Source organism: Nelumbo lutea, chromosome 2, assembly GCF_056320005.1.
Source record: "Nelumbo lutea isolate HS-2025 chromosome 2, American lotus-T2T, whole genome shotgun sequence".
Taxonomy (NCBI): domain Eukaryota; kingdom Viridiplantae; phylum Streptophyta; class Magnoliopsida; order Proteales; family Nelumbonaceae; genus Nelumbo; species Nelumbo lutea.
Genome location: NC_142685.1, coordinates 63,366,404 through 63,386,295, shown reverse-complemented (window position 1 = coordinate 63,386,295; position 19,892 = coordinate 63,366,404).

The following is a 19,892-nucleotide window of genomic DNA, read 5'->3' as shown; positions in this document are numbered from 1 at the left end:
TTAGTCAGTTTCCTAAACCATAAGGGTACTTTAAGAAATTTGCCCTTCTATATGGAGGTTTAAGTCATTTTCCATATGAAAATTTGACACTAGTGAGTCTCTCAATGGTTTATTGGTTCAGTCACCCAATTTTGATCATGTTCTGAAAGCACGACTGGTCGTACCAATATTAACTATAATATTCATTCACCATTAGACTACAAAAATAAACAAAAATAACAACAATAATAATAATTGTTTTACCACTATATTAGTAAGCAATTTTTTTCTCATTTTTGGTGGCATGGGGCTAATTTGGCATGTGGCTCATGCCATTTTTACGAAAAACTTTTCGCTCTTTGAACCTTTTCTACTCCTCGGTGATGGACAATAATCAATATTGTAGATGGTAATGAAGCTTCAATAATATTTTTTTTTTTCAGTCTGATATTCAACCTTTTGATGCTCGGAAAGTCGGAAAAAGGCTTGTACTGAACAAAGAATGCTATGTTTAAAAGTACTTAAGAACTTTACCTCAATTTTCTGTTTTTCTCTTATATTTTTATCAAGCCAAACACAACCTAAAAAGCAAAGATAAATTCTATTTTTAAGTTTTCTTAAAAAAAACTAAATTCCATTTTTAGAGGATTGAGGAGATTTAAGAGACTAAAGTGGCTCTTTGGTTGGGGGATGATTTGTCAAAAGTTTTTTTTTTTTTTTCTCAAGAATTAGTGGTTTTGAGGGGTTTGGCGAATAATTGATTTTTCAAGAAAACATATTTGGTGGAATTGCAGTCACAATATATTATTATTGGTTTGCACATTATTAGGATAGACAATTCTCTATTGCCATTTCAAAAATCACTCGATGATTCACAAAATTATTTCCCAATTCTTCAGGCACAATCCCAAAGTCACAGAAACCAGGAATAACCGATTCTCCTACTGTTTTTTAACTAAAATCTTACCAAATGAGAATCCACATGATTTGGGGAATCAGTCGATGTTACGAATATAAAAATTATAATCAACAAAACAATTCCTCCAACCAAAAATCTCCTAATTAGGCCGAAAAATGATGAACTTAAATGTGTTCCCAGCTGCCTCTTTGGCAATAGTAGTGGAAAAATTAATGGAGAAAAGGAAAAAATAGCTGCTTTCCTTGAACCATCTACAGACTAGACTTCAGGGACCCAAGTGTGGGCACAAAACCAACTATTAGTTGTTTGTGAACCACTGTTATGTAGCATCTTTATCATGGCCTTCCAAAACAACCCCATATCTACAAAGTTACAGCTCAGAAGCTTGGACTCTGAGAAGTGACCAACAGAATGGGCATGGCAATGTAGTAGTTGTGATAAAGGCATCTTCTTCAGGACCTTTGAGGATGCAATTGAAGCTTCTTCTGTTCTATGTCAATTATATTGCATGTTGATGAGGTTTCACCCACTCTCCATTTAATACTGTCAACACTTGAAAAAAAAAAAAAAGAATGAACACTATAGAAGAAAAGGCAAAAGATGATGTATTAGAAAAACAATGGCTTATTGACTTTTAGTGGAAAAAATAGCCATTCTTTTATAAATAGTCAGTCAGGGATATAATAATCAACCCAACATTCCATTCAGTCATTGAGAAACTCGGTAAATCATTCAGTTCATACTACTTCAGCCATTATGAAAAGACCCCTTAATGATTCATCCGCTTGGGTTATGTTTGATTTGATAGAAAAACGAGAGAGAAACAAAAAAGTTGAAGAAAAGCTTTCAATGATTTTATAATGGAAGATCTTAAGAACATTATCTCTTACTTTCTGTTTCTCTCTTATTTCTATTAAACTAAGCATAGCATTAAAGATAAAGCAATAAGCCATTCAGTTCAGCTACTTCAGCTAATATAAAATGACCCTTTATTAATAAGCATGGGGGAATTTTGCACTGCTTTCCTGTAGATACCTATAAATTTTCAAACATGTAAATTACACAGGTTTCCCAAGCCAGAGTTAACAGCTAGGTGAGGTTTTCTAACCTTACATATAATATAAATACAGTGTAACATCAGATCAAGTCATTGAATACAAACAACTTTTTCATGGTATTAGAGCATAACACCGCTTCATCTCGATTAAAAGACATGGCTTCCACTAATACTGTTGTTGAGGCTTCCTCTTCTGTTGCAAGAATGTTGATAGTACCTATTATTTACATCACTCAAATAACCCAGGAAACAACCTAGTTACTACTCCACTTATAGGAGACAATTAACTATATCTCTTGGAGCTGTGCCATGACTACGACACTTTTCGCCAAGAACAAACTTGGGTTTGTTAACGGAACTATCACTCGACTAGGTAGGTACCTGTGGTCCTCTATTTTCAGCATGGTCCTTTGTTGGTTGCTAAACTCTCTCCACAGGGACCTGACGCCCACTGTTCTCTACGCTGAGACCACACAGATACAATATGGAAAGATGTCAAGGAGCGGTTTTCTACTAGTAATAGACCCAGGATCTACTAACTTGGGCAAGAAATAGCTACACACCAGTAGCATTCAGACTCAGTTACATCTTCCTATAACTCGTTGAAAGGATAATGGGATGAGCCTCATGTACACCCCTCCACCAAGTTATTAATCCTACTTAGCCTCTAAGAAATATTAGTTCTTCTGATCAACAACAAACACAAATAAGTAACGCAATTTCTGATGGGCTCGAATTACTCATACTCACATGTACAATCACATATCGTACTAATGGATCCACTTACTTCTGTTGCCAAAGCATAGTCATTACTACTTTGAAACGAGACCCATAAGGTAATGCACTCACAATCAAGATCCTCTGTTGATTGTGAGTGCATTCCACTGCTTTCAATACTTGAAATCCACAATCTAAGGCTCGTAGCAAGAAACATTGCACCTATTGTGTTGGAGAATATCAACCTATATATTCAAGGACCTCACCTAACAGCTTGAGCTTTTAGGTTGAATGGTTCTTTGAGATGGTATTAGAGCAATTTTGATCAAGTGGTCTAGTGTTCGATCCTTGTTACCCCCATTATAATTAAATGAGTTTCAGCACAAGGTATGGGTGGGCTTATGCTTGTTCACGCTTCAAACCCAATGGGTTTTCGTGTGAAGGGGCGTGTTAGAGAATATCAACCCATTCAAGGACCTCGCCTAACAGCTTAAGCTTTTAAGTTGAATGGTTCTTTGAGATATTGCAATATCGTAGGTCACAACCTCGCCTAACAGATTAAGCTTTTAGGTCTCTTTCTCTTCTGGATTTCTACTAAGCTAACTTTTCTATCCATTGTTTTTAGGGAATTCAAGGGTCTTCCTAACAATACTTGGGAACACTCTTGTTCCCTAGAATATTCTCTCCCAAGGTTGTTTCGTTCAGACCTTGACAAATCTGAAATTTGGAAGTCTGTGCCATTAACTTCACTATTTCTCTTCGATTTGCACTTGGAGACATCAGATCTACTTGAAACTCTAGATCTAGTGCCACCCGACGGAGTTCTTGTGATCGTCTTCAACCTGGTTGAAATCGGTTTGGTTTAAAAAGGGTTTTATCCTTCTCTTGGTTCAGCATATTGTGACAGTTCCATTTTTTGGACATTTGATTGAAAGGTACCTCTCTATCATCATTTCTTCTTCAATTTCTAATATCAGTCTTGGAAATCATCAATTTTCTTTATAATAATGGCTTTAGAAAGAATAGATGTCCTTCCTGTTAAATTTAATGGATCAAACTATGTCTTGTGGAAGTTTAACTTCCAGTTTCATGTTGAGGCAAAGGGCCTTTGGGGCTATTTAGATGGAACTATACTTAAACCTAATGACTCAAATGTAAAGGCTTTAAATTAGTTGAAAATTGACAATGCAAAGGCTACATCATAGATCCTTTTATCTGTTGAGGTTGACATTGCCATTCCTATGCAAGGTTATAGAACAACTTATGAAATGTTTGAGTATCTTGAGAAGGTATATCAACAATCAAACACCTCTAGGCAATACCAAATAGAGGTTAGTATCTTCTCATATTATCAAGGAGAGAGAAATGTCCAAGAGTACTATGCAGGGTTTATTAACTTCTCGACAGAATATGAGTTAGTACACATGGGATATGATCCATTGAATTATCGTGTGAGGTATATGAATGAACATTTTGATAGAATGAAGGTTATGCATTTCTAATACATCGCAATCTCCTAAACCCTATCTTTTTAATACACATTGTCACTACAAATGGTAAAAAACTAGATATATTTGGTTGTGATGATTTACACTTATTTACCTCTAAATCATCTTATTTTCACCTACCTAAGACCTTATTTGTGCCCAAATTAACCACTAATTTGATTTCTATGGTCAACTTTTGGGAGATGGTAATACTATTTTGTTTTCCTCTAATGGTTGTTTGATATAGGACCAACAAACTAGGGAGGTGAAGGAGAAGGGGCATAGACTGGGTCGACTGTTTGCTCTGGAGTTTGAAAAGAAAAAAGTTGATTCAGTTTCTCATTCTCATTTGCTTTATACTACATCTAGTTTTGAACACTTTATTTGTAATAATGATTGGAATTTGTGGCATAGACGCCTCAGTCATCTTTTCACTAAGAAACTTGATTATCTATTTGCTTCTGGTAGTTTGCTTAATGCTATTGCTTCTTTTAAGAATGTTAATAAATCTTGCATTACTTGTTGTTTGGGAAAAAGTCATACTTTACCCTTTCCTTCTCTTTCTGAGCATGCAACAATACATTTTTATTTAATACAAAGTGATATTTGGTCGTCTCCAATTACTTCTAGATTGGGATTCAAATATTTTGTTACTTTCATTAATGATCGCACTCTCTTTACTTGGATTTATTTTCTCCGCAAGAAGTCTAAAGTCTATCATAAATTTAAACTATTTCAAGCCTATGTTACCACCCAATTCAAAGAAAAAAATGTTTCCTATGATATGATTCAAGTGAGAGTACTTTGATGGGGATTTTCAGACTTATTTGAAAGAACAGGGAATCCAATCCCAAAAATCCTATTCTGGCACTCCACAACAAAACGGAATAGCAGAAAGAAAGAATAGATACATCTTGAGTGTAGTTCGGACCCTTCTACAAGACTCTCATGTTCCTTCTTGGTTTTAGGTGGAGGCGGGCAACACTGTTGTGTATCTAATAAATCTTCACCCATCATTTGTTTTGAATAACACCTCTCCGTTCCAATCCCTGTTTCACAAACCTCCAAACCTACCATTGTTCAAAGTTTTTGGTTGTGTTTGCTTTGTTCATCTTCCACCCCATGAACGCACCAAGTTGGTTATATTGGTAACATTATGTGCCTTTGTGGGGTACAGTCCTGACCACAAGGGATTCCTGTGTTATGATTTCAAAGCCCATCGTATCAAGATTTCTCATAACATCATCTTTCTTAAGCACATATCTTTCTTTGAGCATACTGTTAAATTTCCTGCTCCTTTTGTCTCTTTGCTGCATAGCTTTGATTCCACAGATCTTCCAAATGCTTCGACATCACCTGCGTAACAACTTTAGACCTACTTTAGATGACAAAAGTCTACGTCAACTCCTATTCCCCCTCTGCTTTATCCAACATTAGTTGTTGATCTAGTTACACCATTCATTCCTGTAAGTTCTCCTAACTCACCACCTAAACCCACTGCACCCACATTGCATTGCTCTTCTAGAATTATTGACCTTCTTGACTGCTATGGTTATTCTCCAAAGCATAGTTCCTTTTCTGTTATCTTATCTACCACAGTTATTCCGAAGATTTATCAGTAGGCTATAGAAATTCCACATTGGAATGATGCCATGGACTTTGAGATCCATACCCTTCTTGAGAATGACACCTGGGGATTGGTCAAGGCTCCTCCTGAAGCCTCTCTCATTGGGAGCCGCTAGGTCTAAATAGTAAAGTTGAAGTCAAATGGAAGTCTAGATATGAACAATGCTAGACTTTTTGCTCAAGGGTATAAACAAGAATATGGGATAAATTATGAGGAGATATTTGCTCCTGTAGAAAAAATGACTACAATCAGAATCCTATTAGCCATTTATGCAATTAAAGATTGGACAATTCATCAAATGGATGTGAAAAATGCATTTCTTCATGGAGAATTGAAGGAAACGGATTACATGAAACCCCTTGGATATGGTACAGATACTTACTTGCATGTCGTCTCAAGAAGTCTTTGTATGGCCTGGAACAAGCACTTAGAGCCTGGTTCCAGAGATTCAAATTTGTGATCACTAACACGGGATTTATTCAAAGCTCTTTTAATCACTCGCTTTTTACTTTTCATTGGAATCAGGGTGTGACTCTTCTTTTATATGTTGATGATATAATCATTACAGGGGATGATGTGGAAGGAATCACTGATTTGAAAATACTCCTTAATGATTCCTTTAAGATGAACGATTTGGGTCCTTTAACCTACTTCTTAGGGCTTGAGGTTAGTTGTAATTCTAATGGCTATTTTGTTAACTAGCATAAATATGCAATGGATTTTGTCAAAATGGTTAATCTCAGTGACTCTTAAGACTATTGATATTCTCTTGGAGGTTAATTTGAAATTAAGCAAGGATAAGGGCTCTCCTCTTAAAGATCCTACTTTGTACCGATAGTTGGTAGGCAACTTAATATATCTTACGATGACTCAATCAGATATATCATATGCAGTTTAGATACTGAGCTAGTTTGTGTCATCTCCGCAACAACCCCACATGTCCACAGTTCATCGGATTATTAGGTATTTGAGGGGAACCCTATCTCATGGCTTACATGCATTTCTCCTCCTCATCCACCATCCTTACTGCCTATGCCGGTGCTGATTGGGCTGGTTGTCCAAACACTCAATGATCCACTACAGGATGGTGTGTCTTTCTTGGTAACTCTTTCATTGCTTAGAAGTGTAAGAAACAATCTACAGTTTCAAAATCTTCTATTGAAGCTAAATATAGAGTCATGTCCTCAGTATGTAGTGAAATTATATGGCTTAGGGCTCTTCTACACAATATACTATAAGAGTGACCACCGTCAGTTCCCCTCTTTACAGATAATGTTAGTGCAATCAAGATTGCTTCCAATCCTATTTTCAATGATTGCACAAAACACATTGAAGTTGATTGCCACTTCATTTGTGATCTTCATCAAGTTGGCACTATTTCTCTTCCCCACATGTCCTCTGGCCTCCAACTTGCTAATCTCTTGACGAAAGCTATGATGCAGGCATGACACTTTTTCCTTATGGACAAATTGATATTGATTTCTTGTGGTTCTCTTTCTCTTCTGGACTGACAAACCTAAACCAGACTCTGACATCTATTATTTCGTTCTACCACCCTCACCTACCTTTCTCCTCTCCACTAGATCATCTTTTGATCTCTTAGGACACCCTTCAGGTTGACTTAACACCATTAAGTCTCATTATTTGAAGTCCTCATCTAGCCATAATTCTCATGTTTGTGAAGTTTGCCCACTAGCAAAGAAAACGGAATTACATTTTCCATTACATACTATTACTACCATAAACTGTTTCAGTTAATTCATTGTGATGTTTGGGACCCGTGCTCCATTTCTTCTTTTTCTGAAGTCCATTATTTTCTTACTATTGTCGATGATTATTCTAAATGCACATGGGTCTTCCTTATTATGAAGTTTAAATCTGAAACTCATGACTTATTATGCTATTTTCATTCCTATGTTGCAACATAATTTCATACGCCCTCATTGGTGCAATCCGAACTGATAGCAGATCTGAATTCTTTTACCATTCAACATAACAATTTTTTAAATCCAATGGATACATCACCTTAGTTGCATCTCTACACCACGGAAAAACAGTATAGTCAAACATAAACATCGCCATATTATTGTGTATTTGCTAATGCTCTTTGTTTTCAAGGGCACGTACCCATCTCTTTCTAGGGAGTGTGTTCTCCCAGTAGCTTACCTCATTAAATGTTGTTTAGCAAGTGTCCCTCTGATCATTTACAAGTTTTTGGATGCCTTTGTTTTACTTCCCAAGGTCATCTCAATCACAACAAATTTCTACTTCTCATGCTCATCAATGCCTTTTCATTGGTTACACACGTGACCAAAAGGTATACAAATTATATGACCTTGATTCTCATTATGTCTTTACCAATAAAGATGTAGTTTTTCTTAAAAACATTTTTTCATTTCATTCCTAGCAATCCACTAATACTAGCAATGACTCCTTTGTAATACTTCCTTTACCCTTCCCTAATATAGCAATGACTGACATTCTCTCTCTCTCTCTCTCTCTGTACATTCTTCTGAGTTTTTCCACTTAGGGAGAGCATGAGGTCTAGATGTCAGGTTCACAAGTCCATTTATGATTTGAAATAGGCATCTGGCAATTGGTTTGCTAAGATTTCCTATTCATTATTGCCAACTAGTTATACTCAATCAACTGTTGACTAATCTCTTTTTAATAAAGTGGAAAACTCCTCTTTGATAATTGTTATGATTTATGTAGATGACATAACCATTGCTGGTACTAACATTAATCTCATTGAAGCACTCAAGCTCTCCCTTCATTCTTGGTTCGACCTCAATGATTTGGCCACTTAAAATATTTTTTAGGCATTAAGGTTGCTTGTTGTACAAAAGCTAGGTTTTTATTTTTTAATGTGAATTCAATTCTTGTATATACATTTCCTAATTTGTCATCTCCTATCTTCGCACAGGCTTCCCTACCTAGCTCCTTTTCATTTCTCATTTATAATTATGGCTGTTGATGACACTCTATAGGAATTCTCTAGCTTGCTTACTTTACGATTTCTGAGTTTGCAACTTCTGATTTCTGAGTGCATCTCACTACTCATTAGACTGCCAGTTGATTATTTGAGCATCAATATGTTGCTTTAAGATTAGGAGGTAAACTAGGTCGGCCCTATCAACCAGCGTCTCATGAGGTGGAAAAGTAGAATCAATTCATCCAACTTCAATTCATGTGTCCATGAATATCTTTGACCCTCTTGTTCAGGAGGTTCCGTACACTCTCCTCAATGGTGAAACTACCCCAATCAAGGTTCAATATGAGCGCCTTCCACACCACTGCACCTTCTGTGCCCGTCTTGCTCATGAGGCTCCTGGTTTCCTTCTACATCACCGTCTCCAACTTGCTATTGAGAATTGTGTTGGTGCTGATTCCAAGTTGACGTTGTAGTCTCTAAATACTGATCGTATTACCACTGATATTAGATAAGTTTTCACTCCTCGCTCTGGTTCCTCTCATGACCATAACAAGAATCTCCTACTCCTCTGGCAATGGCAAATGGTAGTGAGTTTCCTGCCTCTATGGAATCTCTGGTGTCCAACACGGTGGTGCAAGCTTCTCCGGCACCGGCATTAGTTTCCGATGACTCTCTACACCGCTCCCACAAACGCTTTTGCTACCAAGTCATCAAACCAGAATGGTCACCATGTTACACCTTCAGTTACAGATGGTTGTGCTTTGTCCATAGCACAAAACATGGAAGGCGGAATTACATCCTTTATATTAAGGAAAGCTCTCCAGAAGGTAACTCCACAAGACTGGAAGTTACCAGTGGAGGCTCTCAGTCCAGAATAGCAGCTGCTAATAAAGGATTTTTAGCAACTGCCAATGAGAGATCTCCTCCAGTTACCAATGAAGGCTCTCACACAGATTTGGCAACCACTAAATTAGAAAGATGAATTAATTAGAAATCTTTGTATATAGGCAACTACCTATTCTATTCTTAGTTTATCTATTTATTCTTTAATCTTTGTGTATATATGTTATACCCATCTCAGCCTGGTCGACAAGTAAAGCGATACAACAATTCTTTTATTTTTTTTTATTTTCTCTCTTCTACAATTTTATCTTGGTATCAGAGCCTATGGCATCTCACAGTGCTGATTTGTTTGAAGCTATGAGCTCCAACTCTTATGGTCTTCAAAACATGACTACAACAGTAGCCATGAATTCCATTTCCAACATTTCTCCGTATCTCATCATCAAACTAAATGGAGAAAATTTTCTTCTATGGAGGGCTCAACTTCTGCCAGTTCTCAGGGCCTACAAATCGATGGGCTTGATTGATGGTTCAGCCAAGGCACCACTAGAGAAAATTCCATATCCCAATTATGGTAGTAAGAAAATTCTTAACCCAAACTATTCTTCATGGTACAGTTGGACCAACTTGTTTTAAGTTGGCTTGTTGCATCTCTGACAAAGGGCATATTAGCCCAAATTGTTGGACTGTCTACTGCAACCGAAGTTTGGAGTGCCCTAGAAAGATTGTTTTCTTCTCACTCACGACCTAGGGTGCTACAACTAAGGTGGAAGCTATAAAATCTTAAGAAAGGCAATCTGTCCATAAGTGAGTATGTTTAGAAAGCAAAAACTATTGCAGACAATCTATTTGTTGTTTCTAAACCAATAGCTAAGGAAGACCTTGTTCTTTACATCCTATCTGGACTAGGAAGCCAATATTAATCTCTCATCACTGCTATTATAGATAGAACTGATGTTGATCATTTAGGCATCAATGATGTTCTTGGTCTACTACTTAACCATGAATCTTGGCTTGTTTAGCGCAATGTTTCCAGTGAAGCTCCCAATGCCAATATAGCTACAAATAACAATAATAATGACAAGAATAACAATAATAATTCTCAGTTTTAGAATAGCAAAGGGAACTATGGCCGCAGCAGAGGCAAGAGGTGTGGCAATCAGTCTGGACGAGGACAAGGTCGAGGTAGAGGTAATACAATTATCTGCCAGGTAAGTAACAAGCTTGGCCACATTGCACTCAAGTGCTACAAACGGTACGACATCTTGTACCAAGGAGAAAATAACCATACTTCTCTAGATCCTGCGGTTGTGTTTCATAGTGGTATGTCTTCCTACAATGGCTCAACAACTAATTTCGATCCTGCTTGGTACTCTGATAGTAGAGCAACTCATTACATGACTCCAGATGCTAATAACTTACAAAACAAGTCTGAATTTTTTTGTACGGACCAAGTGAAAGCTGGTAATGGTGAAGGTTTGACAATTAAGAGTATTGGTTCTTCTTCATTAAATTATGATAATTATCAGTTTAATCTGAAAAATATTTATCATGTTCCTTCCCTAACAAAGAATTTGATCTCTGTTAGCAAATTTATCAGAGATAATAATTTGGTTATTGAATTTCACCCAGATTTATTTTTATTGAAGGATCGTATGGGGAGAATTTTACTCAGTGGACCTAGTAGAGATGGACTTTATCAGTTCCCCGGAGCCATTGGTGATAGAGAAAAATAAACTAAAGCACTTGTTGGAGAAAGTGCCTCTTTCCAGGATTGGCATCATCGCTTAGGATATACATCATTGAAAACAGTTAAATTAGTAATTTCTAAATTTGGTTTACCTTATTCAGGACATGTAAATGATCAGTTTATTTGTGAGGCTTGTCAATTAGGCAAAGCACATCGTTTAAATTTGCCAATTTCTTCTAGTAAAGTCTCTCAACCTCTAGAGTTAATTTATTCAGATGTGTGGGGACATGCCCTAGTTTTGTCTACAAAAGGCTATAAATATTATGTTTTATTTATGGATGCATATTCAAAGTTTTCTTGGATTTATCCACTTGAAAGGAAATCAAAGGTGTTTGATGCTTTTGTTAAATTTAAGAGACATGTTGAAAATCTATTTCCCACTAAAATTTAGATGTTTCAAAGTTTTTGGGGAGGAGAGTTTCGAAAATTATCCCCCTTCTTGGATAGTGAAGGAATTTCACACAGGGTCAGTTGTCCTCATACTCTTGAGTAGAATGGAAATGCTGAAAGGAAGCACCGGAATATTATTGAGTCCACTCTCTCTCTACTGGCATCCTCCTCTCTTCCCAAATCCTTCTGGGTGAAAGCAGTAGAAATTGTAGTGTTTCTCATTAACAGGTTGCCTACTCCAACACTTGGTAATCTCTCTCCTTATGAAAAATTGTTTGGTCAAAAACCTAATTATTCTATATTACAAAGTTTTGCCTGTGTTTGCTATCCTTTCATTCGGCCATATAACAAGCACAAGATGGAGTATAAATTTGTTAGATGCATTTTTATTGGATATAGTTCCTCTCATAAAGGGTACAAGTGCTATAATCCGATTACTTCACAAGAAACTATTGCAAGACATGTGATTTTTTATGAGACATGGTTTTCGAGACTCCCTCAAGAGAGAAATTTTTCTAAAACTCTGAATACGGCATTGGTCACCTGCTACCTGTTCCTTCAGTCACTGATGCGTAGTAGAATGATATCACCTTTCATGACCTTCCGTCTCTTAAACAAGGTATAACTACAAGTTCATCTTCTAGTGATACTAATGAGTCTTTGTCTCATGATGATAATCAGAACGCGATTGATTCAAAATATTCTCGACACCACACCTGTTGTTCCTACTCCGGCTATACGGACACATTTTATGACTACTCGTTCCATGAGTTCCCACCATGTGCAGACTGTCACAAGGTATCCCTTACCTGAAGGGCTACTTGTAGATGGTAGTCCGAATGATGCAGAACCAATTTCTTACTCTCAGGCATCCAATTCTCCACACTGGCACACTGCTATGGCATTTGAATTTTATGCTCTCATACAGAATGGTACGTGGCAGCTTGTTCCTTATGACTCTTCCATGAATGCTGTTGGCTCTAAGTGGGTGTACAAAATTAAGAGAAAACTTGATGGTTCTGTGGAACAATACAAAGCCAGACTAGTAGCTCAAGGTTTCTCTCAAGTTTCTAGTGTTGACTTCACTGATACTTTCAGCCTTGTTGTTAAGACAGCCATTGTCCGTACAGTTTTATCTTTGGCCACCTCACAAGGGTGGGGCATTAAGCAGCTATATGTTCATAATGCCTTCTTGAATGGATTTATTCAAGAAATATTTATGTGAAACAACCCTAGGGTTTTGAGGATCAAACACGTCCAGATTATGTCTGCAAGTTTAAAAAGGCTCTCTATGGTTTTTGTCAAGCCCCTTGGGCTTGGTTCTCTCGACTCATTAGAAGACTTCATGAGCTTGGCTTCAGAAGCTCTCAATGTGATCCCTCTCTCTTCATCTACACCAAAAATAATATTTCTCTATATATTTTGGTTTATGTTGATGATATTATTGTTATTGGTTCTTCTGCGGCTCATGTTTCTCAACTCATTTTGGATTTGTCTCAGAGTTTCTCTCTTAAGGACTTCAGATCTTTACACTATTTTCTTGGAGTATACACTCATCATGACAAGACTGGACTATTTCTTTCTTAGAGGCGTTACATTTTGGGTCTCCTATAGAAAACTAATTTGGCAGGCTCTAAACCCTTGTCCATGCCTATGGCTCCCACGTCTAGATTGTCTAAATTTCATGGAGACCCGCTCCTTGATCCTACTCAGTATTGCAGCATTGTCAGAGCCCTACATTATGTTACACTTACACGTCCAAATGTGGCATTTGTGGTGAACAAAGCCTGTCAATTCCTTCAAAACCCGACCAATGATCAAAGGAACAATTGAGCATGGACTATTTTTTGCATCAATATCTCCTAGGTATTTAGTTGCTTTTTCAGATGCTGATTGGGCTGGTTGCCCTGATAATCGCCGATCTACTGGCTGTTATGGTATTTTTCTTGGATTTCATTTAATCTCTTGGAGCATGAAGAAATAGCCCACCATTACCCGTTCTAGCACATAAGCCGAATTTCGCTCATTAGCTAACTCCACAACCAAATTACTGTGGCTTTAGTCTTTACTGTGATAATATTGGTGCCACGTACCTGGTAATGCATCTGGTGTTTCATGCTTGTATCAAGCACATCGAAGTGGATTTTTATTTTTTGTGTGATCATATTCACCGTAAAAATCAGGATGTTCGATATATCTCTACTGATGATTAACTAGTCGACATCTTTACTAAACCTCTTGCTCCAGTTTGGTTTGATTTTCTCCAATTCAAGATTCACATGCTTCCCATCCCGTTTCGCTTAAGGGGGCATATTAAGGAAAGCTCTCTAGAAGGTAACTCCACAAGACTGGCAGTTACCAATGGAGGCTCTTAGTCCAGAATAGCAGTTACTAATAAAGGATCTTTAGCATCTGCCAATGAGAGTTCTCCTCCTATTACCAATGAAGGCTCTCACACAGATTTGGCAACCACTGAATTAGAAAGAAGAATTAATTATGAATCTTTGTACATTGGCAACTGCCTATTCTATTCTTAATTTCTCTATTTATTCTTTGATCTTTGTGTAAATATACTGTACCCATCACAACTTGGTCGACAGGTCAAACAATACAACAATTCTTTTATTTTATTTTTTTTTATTTTCTCTCTTCTACAATTTTATCTCTTTAAAACTGGTTGCAATTCTGCCAAAGGAGGCGAGTTCTTTCTCATGAATTCTCATTCTTCCATTAGTTTTGACAATAATTCTTTCCATCCTATTAATAATTCTTCATCACATGCTGACGTGTCTTTAACTTTGAATTCTATGGATATGGATGAGGATATATTGGCACCTACTACTCACTCTCCGCTGATCTCTGTCAGCGACAAGTCCAATTATACTGCTGCTACTGATATCATGGATCTTCACATCAGGAAGGTGGGTCTATAACCAAACTTGTCGATAGTATACCCGCCAAATCAGGCAAGTGTTTACATAGACCGAAAGCCTCCCTTCCTTGATTGCCATCTCTCAATTAAGTATTGTCCAATCTAACGCATTCCCTTCTGTGGAGGTCTGTCTATCACTGACAAAGCATTTGCATTCACTTGTTCAACTTTTGAAGGAGAAACTGATCGAGGCTCCTAGCTCCTCAGTTGCCTCTTCTACGAAACATAAGCACAATTTCAAAAAACGTACACGTTCGTCAATCAACCTTCACGCTTTGGTTGGAGCATGGAATTTCAGTTTCCATTTCTCACTCATCTTCACATCTCATTATTGCTGACATTGTCAATCAACCTGCACACTTTGGTTGGAGCATATTTTGTACTTATGGACATCCAATTAGCTCTAAGCGTCACATTGTTTGGTCTGAGATTCGAAGTTTGGCCCATTCGTCTGTGCGTGCACCCTTGGATTAATTTATTATGGGAGATTTAAATTAATTCTCCTCTATTTCAGATAAAGAATGAGGTAGACCCGTTACTCTGCGTCAAACTGTTGGGTTAAATTCTCTTATTTCTGATTATGATCCTCTGGATCTTAGTTATCATGATCCCCACTTCACTTGGTCTAACTGTCGACATGGGTATCTGATTCAAGAGAGGTTGGATAAGGTTTTGGTTACTCCACCTTGGCTGGCCTTTTTCTCTTCATTCATGGGTTAAACACTTGCCTGCAGTTAGTTCTAATCATACTCCGCTAATTCTTTAATATTACACAAAAAGGTACTATTCAAAGCAACTGTCGTCGTGTAGATTTGAATCTAATTGGCTGCAAATTGATGGATTCAAAGACCGAGTGAGAGAGTCCTGGAACCTTGATTCTATTGATTTTCTTTCTAAGTCCAATGCTTGTATTCAAAAACTTCACGTACTGGTGGGCTCAAGATAAAGTTGGCAACCTCAAACACAAACGGCTACAATTGCTTGACCAAATTGCTACCTTACAGTCTCATGGTCGTGCTAATGGTATTTCATTCTTCTGAAGAAAAGAAGTTGATCTCTGATCTTGAACATCTTCTGGAAATGGAGGAGGCTTATTAGCATCAACGATCTCGATGTAACTGCCTTCAGGCAGGCGATCGTAATAGTAAATTTTTTTTTCATTTATTTGCACCCAATAGGAAATGAAAAAATACAATTTGTTGCTTGAAAGATGAACATGGACTTTGGACTTATGATGACATGCATGCTATTGAAATTCTCATTCGAGATTATTATGCCAATCTATTCACTTCCACTGCACCACCAGATTTATCAAATTTCCAAAGCATGAACTTGCTCCTTTGTCTATTGCTCCTGCTGACAATGAATTCCTATATATGTGTGGTATACCTACCGTACGTAAAAGAAATTCAAAATGCTCTTTAATTTTGCAATTGATCCCACTAAATCCCCGGGCCCTGATGGTATCCCTGCTATATATCTTTTACCAAAAATTGGTCTGAAGTGCAGTTTCTTTTATTCAAACTTGTTTTATTGATCCAACTCTCATCAACAAAATCAATGGCACCAACATTGTGCTCATACGTAAGAAAGACTGTTCTGAAACTATCAATGCATGATTATAGACCCATTGGTCTCACTAATGTAAATTACAAGATTGTGGATAAGATAATAACTGCCCCATTGTCCGCTATCGCCCTATTTGTTCATCTTGGCTCTTAATGTTCTATCTTGAATGTTGCTTTATGATCTCCACTTGAAACAAATGCATGAAGTTCGTCTAGGTGCTGGTGGCTGTTGATAAAACCTATTCAAGGACATCACTTAACAATTTAAGCTTTTAGGTTCAATGGTTCTTTGAGATGGTATCAGAGCCACTTTAACCAAGTGGTCTAGTGTTAGATTTTCATCACCCCATTATAATTAATTAAGTTTCAACAAAATGTATGGGTGGGCCTGTACTGTCCATGCTTCAATCCCAATGAGTTTTCGTGTGAGAGTCATGTTAGAGAATAAAACCTATTCAAGGACCTCACTTAACAGCTTAAGCTTTTAGGTTCAATGGTTCTTTGAGAGTGGTTTATGACTCTTAATCATGTTAAGTATGCTGATGACATCTTAATTTGTGGGTGCCACTCCATGCATGAAAGAGATCATTCATTTAAAATCGGTGTTGGATTCTTTTTCTTCCTAGTCGGGACAACAAATCATCTATTTGCTTTAGTAAAAGTATTGTTGTAAAAATAGTAAATAGAGACAGAATGGAACTTATCAGTAATAGCTTTTCAAACCAAAGTTGCACTCCTGTGATGTTGTTGCAGAAACTCAGAACTGAGAATTGCAAGGAGGAGGGTTGAGTCGTGCCACTTGGTCACTCTCTTTAAAACCGCATTTGCCCCCTATGGTGCAGTCGGGTGATCGCAAAACGGTCGACGATCGCCAAGATTTTCACGGAGAAAATAGAGAAGAAGACTATCGAAAATGTTGTGTACTGACTAGGTCGGCCAACACTCTTCTTAAAGAGTGCTCTCAAACCCGAATGGACATTTCAGATAGGAGCCTCTTCAGAATAGTGCACCAGTTCGAAGAGGCACAAGCAGGAAGAAGAGACACGAATGGGAGAAAACATTTTTTATTTAAAATTGAATTCAAAAATGAAGAGAAAATTTTAAAAATTGAAAAAGTTTAATTCAGTTAAAACAAAATGATTCGATGCATCGCATGTACACGTACATGCACCTACACCTGCGCCCACGCCCTAATTCGAACCAGCCTGGCCTGGCTCGGCTCAGCTCGGCACACGCGTGTGAAAAGCACCCCCAACCCCTTCTTCACATGCATGGAATATCTAGAATGCTCTCCTCCTATGGGTTCCTAGCCATAGAGAGAGAGAGAGAGAGAGAGAGAGAGAGAGAGCAAAGCTACAAATATAGTCAACTTCCACTCCTTTCCCAAGCAATGTGAGACAAGGAGTCTTCCCATTCACTCAATGGTGGGAAGAGTTAAAAACAAGAGGGAGGAGATAGATTCTTGAAATTTTGAATCCCCTTCCAACAATCTCCTACAAGATTCAAAATTACAAGAAGGTCGAACAATCAAAGCTTCACGGTGACAAAAGTATTCATGGTGATGTCTTTTGGGCTTTAACCAATACTTAGGTATGACTGGCTATGTTACAGAGTATGAGTGGAATTAGAATCCTTCAATCTTTTCTCTTTGTCGTAACTAGCTAACCTTCCAATCAACTCAATTTACCATTTTCTTTAGAGGTTTTTTTTTTTTTGGAACATTTCAGCCTTGTTCCCCTCTTGGAATCATGAGTGTTTTAGAGGGCCAGCCCTAGATCTCTCTTAGAAGCGGCCACACTTCACACTCACTCAGGTCAATTATTTAGTGTGCACTGCACACACTATTATTAATTGATTAAGAACCTCATGCTCAACCTCCTCAAATTACAATGAGCATTATCTTACCTCGGCATCTGAAATGGAACACAAATTGATAGTGCTTTCCCAAGTCTTCTAGCGACTCATTTTTACCCATTCAACCTAATTATAGGAATCTCCTTTCACATAGGTTGGGTGTCCATTACTAATGACATTGTAACGGGCTTCAGCCTCATTCCTACCAATGTCTCATAAACCACCTTAGAAGATTGTGGTTTGGTAAATGAATCTGCAAGGTTCTTTTTAGACCTTACAAAATCCAAAGCGATTGTACCTTCGTTGAGGTATTGTCTTACCAGGTTATGCCTTAAGCGGATGGTTCTTGGCTCTGGCTATTGATGCTTGGCTATCACAATGGAGAGATATGGACGGAACCGGTAGCGGCCAAAGTGGTATATCTACTAGCAAGTTCATTAGCCACTCTCCCTTGGACCCTGCCAATTCTAATGCAATGAACTCTGCCTCCATTGTTGAACTTGTATTACATGACTGCTTTACCGATTTCCATTATACTGCTCCTCCACCTAGAGTAAACACATATCCACTGGTGGAAGTACTATCCTTTGAATTGAAATCCAATTCACATCAGTAAAGCCCTCTAAAACAGGAGGAAAAACCTAAGTAGTGTAAACCAAAATTTATGATTCCTTTTAAATATTTTAATAATCTTACTAAAGTTTTCAAATGTTTATTTCCGAGATTATGAGTATACTGACTTAATTTTCCCACAGCTATAGCTATGTCTGGTCTTGTACAGATCATTAAATAAGATACAGATCCAATTATACTTGCATACTCCTTTTGCGAAACAGGTTCTCCTACATGTTTCCTTAAGTGAATACTATAGTCAAGAGGTGTTTTAACCAGTTTACAATCATAGTGTCCAAATTTCCTAAGGATACTCTCTACATAATTTGATTGGGAGAGCATAAAGTCTCCTTATTGTTTATGGATTTTAATCCCCAAGATTACATCAGCCTCACCCAAGTCCTTGGTATCAAATTTGGATGTTATAAATTGTTTTCTTTCTTTTACTACCTCTAGACTAGTTCCCATTATGAGTATATCATCAACAAATAGACAGATCATGACTCTTTTATTATTTTCAAATATGCTATAAACACATCAATCAGAATCATTTCTGCTATATCTATTAGTTACTAACACATTATCAAATTTTTCATGCCATTGTTTAGGAGCTTGTTTTAAGCCATACAGAGACTTAGTTAATTTACATACTTTATTTTCTTGTCCTGGCATTATGAAACCTTCAAGTTGCTTAATGTAAATTTCTTCCTCTAATTCCTCATTCAAAAAAGTTGTTTTCACATCATTGGATCAACTACTAGTTTGTAAATGGATGTTATAGCAAGCAAAACCCTAATTATTGTTAATCTTGTAACCGGGCAGTAGGTGTCAAAGAAGTCTACATCTTTCTTTTGTCTAAACCCCTTAACAACTAATTTGGCTTGGAATTTATCTATTATTCTATCTGGTTTTAGTTTTTTCTTAAAAATCCACTTACAATCTGGTGCCTTAGTTCCAGGTGGGAGATCTACAAGTTCCCAAGTGTGATTAGTGACTAAAGAGTCTATTTTACTTTTTATGGCTTCTTTCCAAAATATTGCATCAGGTGAAGTTACATCTCCCTTATAGGTTACTAGGTCATTGTCCACCAGAAATGTGAACATTCTGTCACCAAGTTTGTTTCTTTTCTTTGTCTTTTACTTCTCCTTAAATCCGGTTCTTGCCAAGGTGAAGTACTGACTCCTTGAGCATCCACTTGTTCTTGCTTTCTAATTTGGTGTTG